Genomic DNA, 16407 nt, shown 5'->3' with positions numbered 1-16407 from the left:
ACTTTATGGGCTGGTATATTCATTCATAGGTAAGTATAGTTTTTATATAAAAGTTTTATTTGAATGTTTTGATAACATATAATATAAAATATAGTAATTTCAAAAAGGCAAAGAATATAATACACCAAGTGTATGGGTTATAGACCCATTGGTGATAGTGAGAGGAGAAAAAGTAAAGAATAAGTGACACGGTGGTATGGTGACAATAAATATCTATTTGTCCACGCTTCTTAGTATGGCGTCGGATCTATAGGGAGGGTATTCAGGTTTTCCTACGCGTTTCGGCAAAAAGCCTTTGTCAAGGAGAGTATGTCAACCATGTCTGTGAATATAGTAGATAATAAATTGAGTATATATTATGTTGAACCAATTGGAACGTTATTTCCTGTTGGTCACATAATGGGGTACATACTTGTTAAATAGAAATATTTCGCTCCTGGGCCTTGCTTCTGGTCCTTATAAGCCACATAGAAATCCGGTGGACACTGCTGCTAGGGTATATAATGTATGGTATTGTAAATTTTTTTAAATGTTTTAGGTGGTCTTGCGTTTTGCTATCGATAGAATGAAGGGGACCAGCCTTTAATCAGCACCCTCTAGTGGAAGTTTTTGAAAAATACATACTGTATATCCACAAGTAAGTGTATGCCAAGGATACAAGGATTAAAATATGTAAAAAACATACTCACCTGAATAAACATTAAAACATATTCCTATTTAAACATAGATTGGACCGGACCTGGGACGGTGTCCCCCTCCTTCCTTGGCCCAATAATACATGGCATGACTAGTACGTACTTAGAAAACATGAACCCCATGCAAAACGCAAGACCACTTAAAACATTTAAAAGTCCCATATTTTGACCTGAGGCACCAAACCCCATTTTCAAACATTTTCTCAGGATGATGGCTAAACAGAACTAAAAGTTTTTTGGGAATCGCACACCTATACCAAAATTTTAAACATTTTCAGGGGTAAGGCAGTTATAAAGTTTGCTATAAAAGTCCCCAGATAAGAGCCCACAGAAATGCATTTCCTCTAAAATACACTTTGTTGTCCTCCCACAGAGTGGATGATCTGGGCACTGAACTCTCATTAAGCTGAAAAGACTCTGTTAAGGCTTGGAAAGTTGTAAATAAATGGTGCAATAAAGGGTTGCTAAGACGCCAATGGCATTTTTTAGGGGAGGTGGCAGACAAAGTGAGACCCAGCAAATTTGGAGCATAATCAAATAAGGTCATTTTTGTTCAATTTTAGAGGATATTACATTTGTGAGGAGGGGAGATGAAAACAGGATGGAGTCTAGCCTATAATACATTTTATGAGGGGGAGAATAAAATGAAAACTGTCTGCCGTAGGATGTTTCATTCTCCAGGAATCAAAAAGGCGATGAGTTGATTTTGTTTACAGAAAGAAGTGACTAGGAACTGAGTCTGTGTATATGGTGTAGAGTTGAACAGGGTTTGTCTGTCCCTCATGGGTGAAAGAACAGCACTGAACATACCCCCTATGATAGTAGGGTTGAGAAAAGCATTGTAGCACCTCAAATGTATCAGTAAGGAATTTCACCTGACCAGAGTTTGGGGCATAGACATTCATAAGCATAAAGGACGTGGACATGTAATCACATAGCGACCATAGGGGGTCCAGGTGTGATGACTTTATCCCGAGAAGGCAAGAGTGTCTAATTAAAATTGCATCTGAAGCAACATAAGAGATAGGAAAAAACTTTAAATTTAAAGGATCCCCCAGCTCGAAAATGCGTTTCCTGGACAAGAAACACATCTGCACCAGAATGTTTATACTCTTTTAATGCTAACCATTGTTTCTTATTGGAATTTAGACCTTTGACGTTATAAGTGTAGCAATATTTCCAGGCCTTGAGCCTGATGTGGGTCTGCCATTGTTACTGGAGACACTTCCAACGCATTTAAGTTGTGAACTCAAGTGTGAGAGTTGAGACAATGACCACTCCGTCATCTTTGGTTGGTTTTGTTTATTGTATTTTGGGGATGGGAGAAGGGAATGAGTGGGATACTCCTCTGGCTCAACTAGGTTAACTGGGACTTTATACAAAAATGCCCGTTGGCGCTGTCTTGAAACCAGCTAAACGCCGACCAGCGCTTCCTGACGTTTGGAGATACTACTTTGCTTAACTAGTGCTGGAATCTCGACTTTAACTTGTTTGTTAACTCAGAAGATCCAGGACTGTAGAACACTTGACTCCTGACACTCAATTTATCTCAAAAGTCACTGAACAGCTCCCTTCAGCCCTTCACTGACTGAGGTAGCTCCTTGTCACTGCTGGTGCCGCTGCAACTCTTAACTCTGTACACTACACACTGTAAACATTAGCTCTTCAGGGCCGAACCACTGGCGCCCCCTCTAACACTTTAGGGTCCTCTGACTAGGCACCCCCTCTAACACTTCAGGGTCCTCTGACTAGGCACCCCCTTTAAAGCTAGCTGACTCCTGGATCCCTGCAACCTTCTCTGGAGTGGTCCCCTCTACACTTGGCAGACCCCTAGGGGCAGTTCGCAGTACTCACGACGTTGGCAGGCTTTTCTGGAACTGAACCCCTCTTCCTCCACTGGTCCTTGGCACACCAGATCCCCTCTGCAGCTCAACTCAGCATTCTCTGGATTTCCAGGCAGCCATCCGATCCTTCTGACAGGAGGAGAGACAGCCAGACTCTCCCTCCTGGGACTCTGCTTCCCGCCAAAGAAGCTGCGTCATGCGTTCCCCTCAAACATATACCCACTCCCAGAATCCTCTGCGGCAGAATATGCCTTCTGGGGTAGATACAGGCCTAAATGTGTCTCTGATTGGATTTCCTCTACTGCCCAATGAGAATCCTCTCATGGAGCCAGTGGGAAGACTCCCCTCTCAGCAGACACACCTGAGAGACATGGCAGCCCAGCTGAAATTATGGCCCTGCTGTTAGACAGCCAAGGCCCTCTATACTTTTAACTAGCACCTACCCTGTAGGGTGCTACATAAGATAATGTCTTTAAAGTTATAACCATTGAACAATTGTAGGCACTGGTAAGCATAGTTTAGTGGAGAGGAATCCACTAGTGTGCAAAAAAAAAAAAGAAAAACTGCAGCAGAGCTCTATTCAAAAAAGGAAAAGCAGCAGAACACAAACAGAACATAAGTCCAACATAGACAGTAAATGGTATAAAGACAAAGGAAAAAACATGTTGAAGGCCTGTGAGGCATGTGTGTCACAGGGGTCCAGGACGGTAGCAGGTCCAGGACAGGGGGAAACATGGAGACTCCAGAAGATGATATAAGAGAGGATCTATCTCTGCTCTCCAGCAGATCAAAGCAAATATTGGATGTCTGCCATTTCAGGAAGTCATGCATGTACCCTGACACATTATCTTCTTAATCTGATTAAGATCGAAAACCCACATAGCTCACTGAATGTTTCCTATCAATACCTTTACAATGTCACTCCTAATTACTTTCAAATGTTGGCAAATATTGTTTATTTTTACACCCACTGACACCAATTATAGAATTGATTTTTGCCCTTACTGATCAGCAATGTAAGGGATGCTGTTACTGACTTATGACCACTACACTCTGTAAACTTCAATGTGCTTAACCACTTTAAGACCGGAAGGATTTGCCCCCTTCCTAACCAGGCCCTATTTTGCGATTCGGCACTGCGTTACTTTAACGGACAATTGCACGGTCATGCAACACTGTACCCAAATGAAATTGATGTGTTTTTTTCCCTACAAATAGAGCTTTCTTTTGGTGGTATTTGATCACCTGTGCGATTTTTATTTTTTGCGCTATAAACAAAAAAAGAGCGACAATTTTGAAAAAAAAAAACACAATATTTTCCACATTCTGCTATATGACATTCTCAAAAAAAAAAAAGTGAAAATCAAATTTTTTTAACATTTTAGGCCAATTTGTTTTCTGCTACATATTTTTGGTAATAAAAAACTTGATTTTTGATTGGTTTGCACAAAAGTTATCATGTCTACTAACTACGGGAAAGATTTATGTCATTTTTATTGTATTTTTTTTACTAGTAATGGCGGCAATCTGCGTTTTTTTTTGCGGGACTGAGACATTGCGGAGGACAGATCGGACCCCTGACTGACATTTTTGACACTTTTGAGGGGACCAGTGACATTACTACAGTAACCAGTGCTAAAAATATGCACTGTTACTGTAATAATGACACTGGCAGGGAAGGGGTTAACATTATGGGTGATCAAAGGGTTATATGTGAGCCTAGGGGAGTGATTCTAAATGTGGGGAGCGTGGCTTCTGAAATGACCATAGAGACATGTGATCCTATATAGAAGAATCACATGGGCTCTATGATCATTCCAGGGAGAAGAACGGTCAGCTGTGTTTACATCAGCTGACCGTTCTTCTCTCTCAGCAGGGAACGATCGCGGGGGTCAGGCGGCAATCAGAGCTGCCTGCCCCGTGCATCGGCTTCCCCGCTGATGAGCGGGGGCGGGAGTGCACTGCCGGCGGTGCATGCTCGCCCCCAAGCCTCATGAGTGCGAGCGCCGCAAATGTACAGTGATTCACCTGGGAGTGGCTGCCTGCCGCAGTTTGTCGTAAAGAGGTTAAAAGGGACTAAAGCTTGTGTTCTTTTTGTACTGTGAATGGTTTCTATGTATCATTGCATCTTCCATTTGACTAAACATTTCCCATTATTTTTATGTATAACATGGAATTTAGAATGTGGAGACTTAGATACACCCCCCCCATACACACACACATACAAACACACATACACGTATTCCTCCAGTACAGAATTCCTCAAAAAAATTGTGTGGAGCCATCACTGTCCATGAGCTCAGAGATATCATTTAGGCAGGGGTTGTGGAGTGCTTTTAATTAAACACAAAGTAAATTACATTTTATTCTAAAGTTGCTTGCAAGGCTATGTATAGACATTGGAGTAGAATAAAGGTGTAATCTGAAGGTAAGGTAACAAATATTCAGGGGACAACAGAGTTCTTAAACCTGCCCATTGTGCTAGTTCATGTCAATGAGGACGGAGGGGTGCAGCAGGAAAGCAGCACTGCACAGGAAAAAAAAACAAGAAAAAACAGGAGGCAAGTTGTATAGCCTGTCTGATCAATGTCCTGATAACTCTGAGACATTAGGTATCTGCCCCCTAAAAACGTGAGCTTATGAACTTACACACCTGCATTAATTGACTGGTATCTCATTTGTAGGCCTGCCTAAGCTAACGAAGAGAGTTTTGAAATGGATTGCAGAGTGTGAGAGAAAGGATAACTGAGCCTTGCTGCTATAATCGTGATATGAGGCGAGATTATTTATAGTGGAAGACCAAACAAGAGGACATTGAATTAGTTAAAGTGAAACATTCCGACGGCATTACCTACTGTATGTCTGTTCAGTTAGGGGTACATTTTGAAAATGTTATGTCGTTTGAAGCAAAAAGATTTAAAGATGTTCTATTTGTGAGAAATGGTGGCCTCAAAGAGAGCACCAAGGCAGTAAGCTTGTATGTTAGGTAGAATAACAGTACAAATAAAGACAGAACAGCTAAAAAGATATCAACAATTGGCATAGACGCTGGAGAAGGGAAAATAATTAGCTTAGTTTTGTCCATTTCTTTGTCCATTTTTCTCTCTTTTCTGTTCTGTATATTTTTTTGTAATACTAAAATGTAACAATAGTTAAACAAATAGTTTATTCTTCATATACAATATATTTCCTTCTGCAATTTTACAATAAGGCAGGTTGGTCACATAAGAGCTTGCAGTAAACCAACAATATTTCAGAAAACCCAGGGATTTTATAAAACCAGTAAGGCTCTTAGCTGGCAAATATTTCTGAACATGTTACTGCTTTTAGTCATCTAATATAATTCTATTGGCAAATATAAATAGGCAATCCATGTGCATTTGTTTTGACATTAGATTATGTAACATGTTAAAATACAGATTTCAAGAGCGCTGTATTGTATGTGATGACACAAGAGACCACCCACAGATCAGAATCATGTGGGGAGAAGAAGGCATTGTTGGAGCAGGCTGGAGAGGGAGATAAGGTAAGTAATAATGTATTTTCCTCTAACCCTAGACATAACAAGTGTTTAACCCTCGCAGTGAGGATTGGAGGGGGGGGGGATTAGGGCAGCCCTCAAATTTTCCACTCGCCTGCTCCCATTTTGCAAGTGGAAAATGATTGAGGGTGTGTGGGGCTGCCTCAGGAGTCGTTCTCCTAGCGATCACCCAGGGGAAGAGAGAAGAGAGGAAAAGGAAAGCTGGCCAGATAATCACAGAGCGGGGATTGCCCTGCTGCAGCTTTTATTTGAATTACCTCCTATTGGTCCTACTCCTTTGATATACAGAACACCAGTCCAATGCCAGGACGTTGGACATCTATCATAGGAGCCGATTCAAGAGGCGAGACTGTGTGTAATGCACCCAGCAATTTGAATGAAAGCTGTTAGAGCGGGCGATCCCCACTCTGTAAATTATCCAACTGGCTTTCCTCTTCCTCTCCACTCTCTTCCCCTGCACTGGTCAGGCTGCATTGATAGGCACAGGTGAGGCTGCATTGACGGGCACCTCCCCCAGTGAGAGAGAACAGAGACCCTCCATGTAATGGCAGTCCTACTGCCTCTCCGGCCCACCGGAGAGCTCGGCATTCCCCATAGTGGATAGTCTGTTCTAGACCAACATTTGATCTTCTTATATACAGTATACTCTCTACTTAACGATCATGCTGCCCTAACTGTCAGGCTATTTGTTACGTGACTCCAGTGAGAGGAAAGGCTGCTATCCTGCAACACTCTGTACTTCTACTCTTTCATACCTCATAGAGCCAGCTAGTATACGGATACTACAGATTCCTTACAACTCCTGACTGTGCGCTCCTTTCTGACCCTCTGTGCTAACACTTGCCTCCAACTTCTACCTGCACCAAACAAGAAAAAAAAAGGGAAAAAAAAAATCTTCTTGTTAAACTCTACCATGGGTCGAACACCTGATGTTCATTGGAAACAGCCTCAGGAGCCCATAGCGACCTTGCAGAGCAATTCTCTAGAAATCCAACCAAGATTTAGCCTTGCAGCGCTTCAGCAATTTCCCACTGACTGTTGGCATGGACTTCTCCAGACTCCTGCACACCATGATCACCTGTGGAACTACATGATACCTGCTCAGGATTTGTAATACTATTTTTATTACCCATGGCTGTGCTCTGATCTAACTCTTTCCTTTCGCTGAAGAACTACTAATACTTCCACTCATTCACCTCCTGCATTCCCTCTTTCTTCTCTTTTTTCTTCTTCTCTCCCTTCTCTTTCTCTCTCCTTCATTATACTCTACCCTAGCCTCGCAATCTGTCTCTTTATATCCCTTTTCTCTTCTTCACTCTACCTGTGATTATAAGTATCTTTTCTCGCTCGCTAGACAGGTTAGCTGTAACAATCTACTCTGACTTGCCACCAACTCTCCACCAACTCTCTCACTGTGTCTAATTTTTTTTTTTAGTCAGCAAACCCATGATATCTCCTTGCCTGACTCACATGAGTCGTTGGGGTTTTATTATCTTTAGGCCAGGATGTCTTTAAAAAGTTTGAGATGCTTAACATGTGAACACTCCTTTAACTATCCCAGAAATACATCTACCCAGGATGCAGTTCAGGCCCCCTTATTATTATCCAGATGAATGCATCTACATGTGATCACTAACGAATGTCTTTCATACACATTTACATCAGCGGTTTATATTGCTCTGGAAGTTCTAGTAGTCGCTTGAAAAGAACCCCGAGTTGACCCCTCGACCAACTTAATCTTATCTCCTACCCTACAAGAAAATAATAACTATAGGAACTTTTTCCCCCATGCCAAAGCATATAATAGTCTGCATAACACCATTCCCCTCCATGGCATTGCATTGAATCATCTTGTCACTCTCAGCTCTGCCATCCTACCATAGGTCTCCTCAGGAGCCGGAGATGCCATCCGTGCACGGCACACTCCTATCACCCCTGCCTACAGCGGTCTCAGGTAGCTACCGCTGACCCTCTCCATAATTTCATAATCCCCGCTCTTAGGCTAGGTAACAGGTTTTTACCTGCCTTTGGATAGTTCCCCCCTCCACCCCCCAAAAAAAAAACTCCTACATCCTCCCTCCCCCTTCTACCCTGCTATACCCCACTCCCCTCCTCCTCCCCCCCCTTTTCCCTTTTTTTTCCCCCTGTTGACCTCTACTCTCCCTCCATTTGTAGGGTACACCCTACCACGTATACCAAAGTCAGGTAGACACTACCTGATCTACTCAATTACAATCACAGAACTAACTCATATTACTACTAAATTTGCCTTGAAAATGCCTACACAAACTTCACAAACCAAAACACATCCTTTCAAATTGATTTCCCTGAATGCCAAAGGTCTTAATATACCGGAAAAATGATCTCAACTGTTGATGAGTATGCGTAGCTTACGCGCGGATGTTGCCTTCATCCAAAAGACCCACTTTAGGACTCAAGTTGTCCCCAAGCTTACAAATCCATCTTTCCCTCATGCCTTCCACGCCACATCTGCTATCTCAAAATCGAAAGAAGTCTCTACCTTGATTGCCAAAAATATCCCCTTACAGGTCCCTGATACCATGATAGATGAACAAGGCCGATATGTTTTCTTGAAAGGTAAGCTTAAAAACATACCGATTACCCTTGCAAACATTTATAGCCCAAACATATTACAAGTACCTTTCTTCAGGACTGTGGTTAAAACTCTAGCGGACTTCCAGGAAGGCCTCCTCTCTTCTCTACAAAGCCAAAAAACAAATCAAACTGAGTTTACAAGATTTCCTCCTCCACGACACTTGGCGCACCCTTCACCCGACGGAGAAAGACTACATGTTCTACTCCCCCCCCCCCCACAATAAATATTCCCGCATAGATTATCTCTCTCTCACTCAACAGGACCTCCCTTATTTATCCTCGGCAATGATTAAACCCTCGGTCCTCTCCGACCATCACCCTATTTCCATGACCCTTACAATTCCTGAATGTACTACCAAGGCACGCACGTGGAGGTTGGATGCGAACCTCCTCACTGATGAAATTAGGCTTCTGGAACTCAAATCTTGCCTTCAATTATATTTCCAAACAAATAACACCCCAGACACGTCACCTATGTCCCAATGGGAAGCACACAAATGTGTGATCAGAGGGAAAATGATAGCCTTAACAGCCGCCATTAGGAAGGAAAAGCAAAACACCTCTCTAACCTATTTAGCCAACTGAAAAAAGCTGAGAACTTACACAAAATGACCCTAGCACAGCAAGCCCTTAGTGAAGTTTCGAACTTACGCACTACCATCCAAATAAAGGAACGAAGAAAGCATTTACCTTATCTTGTAAGATATTTTTCGAGTTTGGTAACAAAAATAGCCACCTCCTGGAGCAAGCCCTATACACAAAGAAAGCAAAACTAACCACACATCGTCTAACATCAAATTTGAGTGCTAGTGTAACCAGCAATACAGATATTGCCAAAGAATTCAAAATATATTACTCCACTCTTTACAACCTGGCCCAAGAGAGCTAGCTCTCAGGCCAACCCCGACACACTCAGGGAGCAAAATATCAGACAAAAAAGAAAATAATTGCTGGAAAGCCTGACTAGCAATTACAAAAAAATCAAGTGAATCAATAAACCTACTCACTCTGAAGCAGTCAAAAATAAATAAACAGAGTGGTAAGCATATGGCAAAAAGCATATATATATATATAGAAAAAGAAGGGCATGTAGAGAAAGCTGCCCAAAAGCGCTATAACATATTGAGTATAGAGGTATAAAATAGTTAATTTTAGTTAATGACCAAAGTATGAGATAATGTTAAGGCCATAATAGTCCCCACACTGTCATAAATCACATCAAAGAAGCTCAGAAGAAAAGGCATATGTTGGCTACTCAGAGTTCTGCTGATCAGAGACAGTTCAATAGTATGAGGTGAAGGGAATAGCCCATGCCGCTGCTGATGATGGTATACACCAAACAGGGTTGAGTTGACTGTAGCATTATTTCATACTTTGGTCATTGGCTGTTAACTTCCTTGGATATCCTGTCTACCCTCATCAGCCCTGTGTCTTATCCCCAAGTGGATCCTCCTGGCATTGGGACTGCCTGTGCACATCCATGCTATTTGGAACTGATTCGTGTGGGCTCAGTATTTCAAGATTATGGGGCTATCTGATCTACTCTCCTGGACTTGTCTCTCCCCAGCTGCATTTACCATAAGCTGATTAACTGTTGTCATGAAGGCTCCTATTTTTTGCAGCATTAACCATCTTTCTGTTATTTATATATTGTACCATCAACTTTATTTTATTTCGGATCCCCGGTGGTATTTGATCTGTCTATGTGTAGCGTTACTTAGATTGAGTAACTTTGTTCTCGCTGATTCATTACATGTGTGCTGCACTAGCTGGATCTGCTCTTATACTGCATGCCGGTGGGATTGGGGATTTCTCATGGATACTCCTTATTATGGTTAATAAGCTATGCCTCTGGCTGCTTCCAATTGAACCTTATCAGTATCCCTATCTCCTTACACTTGAGCTACTTTGACTGAATACATGGTTCTGAGTTCACTGTGACTTCTCTGTGTCCCATTGGGTTTAGCTCCTCTTCCTGTTTAGGGATTGAGTGCATGAAGATGACATTTTCTCTATATGTTGTCATCTTTATGTGGTACTCTGCTCAGTAACTGGACCCCGTTATGCTCCTTCATGTGTCTCTTTTTATGCATTGCTTAAGCTCCTTTGTTATCCTGTTATGGTGACTGTCTGCAGCTGGCGTGTGGGGTGTGCATGGTTTTAGTGACTACGTGGTCTACTCTTGGGTGGCTTGGTGGAAGGTCTGTTTGTCTTTTTTAGCCCCTCTGTTCCTGGATTCAATAAATTTGATGTTTTACATTAGGAATGTTTTGGGTGTATTTTTTAAAAAAATTATCAATTTTATACCTCTATACATAATATTTTATGGCGCTTTTGGGCATCTTTCTCTACATGCCCTTCTTTTTCTATAGCAAAATATCCGAGACTTCTTGAGAGACTTCTGCCCAAAAATGTGCTCCCTCGAGACATCTAAATCCATAGACCTTCCAATCACCCCAGAGGAATGGACGAAAGCTATCAAACAATTGAAAGCTAATAAGAGTCCTGGCCCAGACGGTTTAAAAGCAGTTTACTTTAGAACATTCAATGAACTCCTAGTGACCCCCATACCTGAAAGCATTTAACACCTTATCCAAAACCAACTCACTCACCCCGTGCTCAGCAGAAGCCCACATAGTAGTGATACCCAAAGATGGTAAAGACCCCTCTCACCCTTCCAACTATAGACCCATTTCACTCCTCAATGTGGATACCAAGATATTTGCCAAAATATTAGCCAACAGGCTTCTCCCCTTTCTTCCGCAAACTATACATACGGATCAGGTTGGCTTTGTCCCCAGACATGAGGCGAGGTATAATACAATAAAAGCTCTCAACCTTCACAATGCCCTGTCCCGAACTGGACAATGTGGCTTCTTTCTCTCATTGGATGCGGAGAAGGCATTCGACAGGGTAGCCTGGGATGGAAGCTACCCTTGAAGCCAGGGGACTAGGTCCCCATATGATAGGCCTTGTCATGTCATTATATGTAAACCCGAGAGCTAGAGTCCAGGTGAACAATACCCTTTCGGATGCCTTCTTCATCTCATATGGAACGAGACAGGGGTGCCCCCTCGCTCCCATTCTTTTTGTAATGACCCTTGAACCCCTCTTGAATAACCTTAGGACGTAAGAGGAGTGGGACTTGCTACCAAAGAATACAAACTCGCAGCATTTGCGAATTACATACTACTATGCCTCACAAACCCAATTATCACTATCCTAGTAGTTTTTAAAGAATTCGAACACTACCGCTATCTTTCTAACATGAAAATTAATTTTTCTAAGTCATTCGCTCTAAACATTTCACTTACCCAACGCTCAATCGACCAGTCTCAGTCATATTTTCCATTCCAATGGAAATATACCTCCATCACGTACTTAGGCATTCAAATCCCTGCCAAACTCCCAGACCTGTACAAAACTAACTTTCTTCCTTTACTGCAAAATATCGCCTCCGACCTTACCTCTTGGAATAAATTAACATTTTCCTGGTTTGGCCGAGCGGCTATTATAAAAATGAACGTACTCCCTCGGTTGCTGTATATTATCCAAACTATTCCCATCCACATTCCCCCCGCATTCTTCAGATCTTACAAAAACATCTGCACTAACTTCATATGGAAGGGGAAGAGACCCAGGATTGGTTATGCGCAACTGACGCTCCCAAAAAATAGAGGGGGAATGGGACTTCCAGATGTGCACAAGTACCACACCTCATGTCATTTAGCTAGGATTATTGATTGGAATGTCCATCAGTATCGGCAGGACTGGGTGTCTCTTGAAGACTCACTTTCACCCATTCCCCTGGCCTCAATACAATGGATACTTGACAAACATATCCAACATATACGACACTACTAACACATCCCTTAATAAGCACTACCATAAAAAGCTTTCGCAATGCTTATAAATCGAACAATATTTCATCCACTCCAGGACGTCTGACACCTATTAAATTGAATCCTGACTTCCTTCCGGGTATGAGCTCTCACTACCTTAATCAATATTGGTCACACAAGATATTGACAGCGCATCAATTCTTCAAAGGACCTGACACACTCACTTCAGAGGAATTAGCCTCTTTAACGGGCAAACCCCCCATTCCTCCATGGTGGTTTTTTCTAATCTCCCAGTATCTTAGGTCTCTAAACAAACTAAACTGTACTAGACCACTCACTCCCTTCGAAATCCTATGCATGCAAACTGAACCACAACGCGGCCTCATTTCCAGCCTATATCCCATGCTTCATGAAGAATCTCCTCAGGCTCAAAAAAGAACCTGCGACCTGTGGGAAAAAGATCTAGGGATCTCCCTTTCGTTTGAGAACTGGACACAAATCTTCACCGATATCCACAAGGGTTCGATCAATGTATCAACACAAGAAAACGGATACAAAATACAAACGCAATGGTACTGAACCCCATCGCTACTACATACATTTTATCCAACCGTTCCGAACAAGTGTTGGTGATCACTCATAGAGCATGGATCCCTACTGCATATTTGGTGGTCCTGTCCACTGGTGCAACCCTCCTGGATGGCGGTGTAGAAAATAATTACACAGGTGACTACGCTGAATCTCGAGTTCTTCCCCGCTGAGTTTCTTTTACACCACACAAACTTACCGCACAATATATACCACCAGTCACTGGCCATGCATATGGTCAACGCGGCTAAACAATGCTTACCAAGGCATTGGAATTCATCCCAGCCCCCATCTAATAAAGAATGGCTCAACAACTTGAAGAGAATAGCTGAGATGGAAGAATTAATTCATATATCGAAAGTCACTCCACAAACCTATAACTTCAAATGGGCATGCTGGACACACACATTGGCATAAGGCCAATGGTAGCTGTGTTCAGATAATTTCACTACAGAGAATATATAATCTATGAAAGAAGGTGAATGGTGTTGGATGAAAGTTCAGCTAAAGATAGAATTTGGTGGTCAAGTTGAATGAGGATACTTTCCTGAAGTAATCTAAAGGATATGTTTACTTTTGCAGGCAAAAAAATATGCATTTATTATTTTTTTTTATTAGGGACCTGAATATGGGTGTAACGTGTACATAAGGTAAGCTTATCATTTAGGAAAGTGGTGCTAAAATCTAATAAGGCCCTGTGAACAGGTAACCTGCTGAATTTGAGCAGAATGGAATGGATATCATTAAAAGAGATCCATGCCCATTCAGTTTTATTTTTCAACGTTGAACCTTTACAGTCCCGTGTTCTATCTATAGGCAGCCACAAGAAAATGGGCTTGCCTCTGTTTACACCAGGCTACCTCATATCAATAATATTTAGATTCGGAAAAATGGAAAACGAAGCAGCTCTTTTTCATTTTTTTTTTTTTGTCGGAACCCAAGTGGACTTGGAGGTTAACAGGTATAACATCTGCCTGCCCCACGATTTACATGGAGCTACCAATCAGGTTCACTTTAAAAACTGACAAGCTTATGAGGTGATATCTGGTTCCTGCCTGGATTGCTAAATTTCCTCCATCCTACTCTCCCTTCAGCTTCTGTGGCTGTTCTGAAGCAGGATGCCAGGGATACCACATGCAGGCATCCAGCAAGGGGAATCAGTTCAGTTAGCTGTACCTTAACCGCTTGCCGACCGCCGCAAGTAAATTTACTGCGGCGGTCAGCCCCTGCCAGGCAGAGTGACGTTAATTAACGTCACTAGCCTGGGAGGGTCTGGGGAGCGAGCGCACGCCGCCGGAGGCGCGCTCCCGCGCGGTCACGGACCCCCCCGCGCGTGTGACCGGCGGACCTGATGTCCGCCGCTCACTCGGCGATCGTCGGGGGAGAGGGAGAAAGTCAGGCAGCTAGTGTAAACAAGCTGCCTGTCATTCTCCTCGGTGTTAAAACACTGATCAGACAGATCTACTATGTAGATCTGTTGATCAGTGTCCTTTCACCTCAAGCCACAGCCAATCACAGTAGAAAGCACGCCCCTAGGGACACACACAGCCCCTCCCTCCCAAATAAAGTTAACCCCTTCACTACCAGTGTATTTTTACAGTAACAGTGCATATATATAGCACTGATTACTGTAGAAATGTCACTGGTAACCCCAAAAGTGTCAAAAATTTCAGTCAAGGGTCCGATCTGTCCGCCGCAATGTCGCAGTACCGCAAAAAAAATCGCAGATCGCCGCCATTATGCGTTAAAAAAAAAAACAACAAAAATGACAAAAATCTTTCCCTTTGTTAGTAAACGCGATAACTTTTGCGCAAACCAATAAAAATACGCTTTTTGCGATTTTTTTTACTAAACATAGGTAGGATAAAACAAATTGGCCGAAAATGTTAAAAAATTTTGATTTTTACATTTTTTTGGGGGGAATTTCATATAAAAAATGTGAAAAATATTGTTATGTTTGCAAAATTTACGCTCTTTTTTTGTTTATAGCGCAAAAAGTAAAAATCGCACAGGTGATCAAATACCACCAAAAGAAAGCTCTGTTTGTGGGAAAAAAAGGACGTCAAATTCGTTTAGGTACAGCGTTGCACGACCGCGCAATTGTCCGTTAAAGTCATGCAGTGCCGAATCGCAAAATACCCCCTGGTCGTTTAGCAGGAAAATCCTCCGGGGCTTAAGTGGTTAAGGAATCAGAAACCAGACTGAATAAGGGTAACATACGTTTATTAGGGCAAATGACACACTTCCAACACCAACCCCAGTAAACTATAAACAATGTAAGTGACAGATAAATGTCAAAACATGCAAAAAACGCAAATAATAACCTAACTATATACAAATGGAGGGAGCACACGTGAGCATGACAAGGTCATGACAGGGACAGGAGACAAGGGGAGCAGAGAGCCAGATACTAGGAGTGGGAAGCAGGGAGCAGGCCACAGGAGCAGGTCTCAGGGTCAGGTACAGGAGCAAGGATCAGAAACAAGGATCAGGCTTAGGCAGGGACAAGGCTTGCAGGAAGAATACTGAAGCACTGAACCTTAGTTATGCGCAGAAATAAATACCTTACAGCAGCACATGTCAGGTGCAGCCTAATTACTTGGAAAGCCGGGCTGCTGGGAGACACCCACTGGTGGCCATCTGAATTGCACCCTTCAACTCTGGGAACAACAGTGCCACCAGCAGGTGACCCAGATAATGACACAAGTCCTGACACAGGTACTCACTATCATATCTCCTGGAGTTGTAAACCCCCTGTAATGTTTGTACCTATAAGTAAGCCTATAATAAGGCTTACCTACCTATTGGTACTGCAAATATCTCCTAAACTTGCACCGTTTAGGAGATATTTACATTGCATGCAGCTGATGACACCATTGGCACATGCAATTTGAAGGAACAGCCACCTGTGCCATTTCTTCAGAGCCCTGTGCCATGACCGGCGGTTCCAGCCATGCGCGGGAGTGATGCCACGCAGCTCCAGCCAGTAGCACAGCCGGAGTCCGCAAACCCGGAAGGAATAAGGGGATGAGGTGGGTTTCGTTTACAGGTAAGTGTCACATAATCTGCTAGTATGTATTGCATACTAGCACATTATGCATTTACTTTGCAGGTAACCAAAAAGAAAAAAATGTTTCCAGACTTTACTTCCTCTTTAATAAGAAACCTTTGGAGGTAACCCAACTCCACTTTAAATTACTTTTTCAGGTCACAACTGCAGAAAAACAAATAATTTTAAAGGCTTGGAAAATCTCCCCGATTAAGTGTCCTCAAAACTAAAC

This window comes from Pelophylax lessonae, assembly GCF_965119305.1.
Source record: "Pelophylax lessonae genome assembly, chromosome: 9".
In the NCBI taxonomy this organism is placed as follows: Eukaryota; Metazoa; Chordata; class Amphibia; order Anura; family Ranidae; genus Pelophylax; species Pelophylax lessonae.
The sequence above is the reverse complement of the archived record's forward strand: the minus strand, read 5'-3'. Positions refer to the sequence as shown.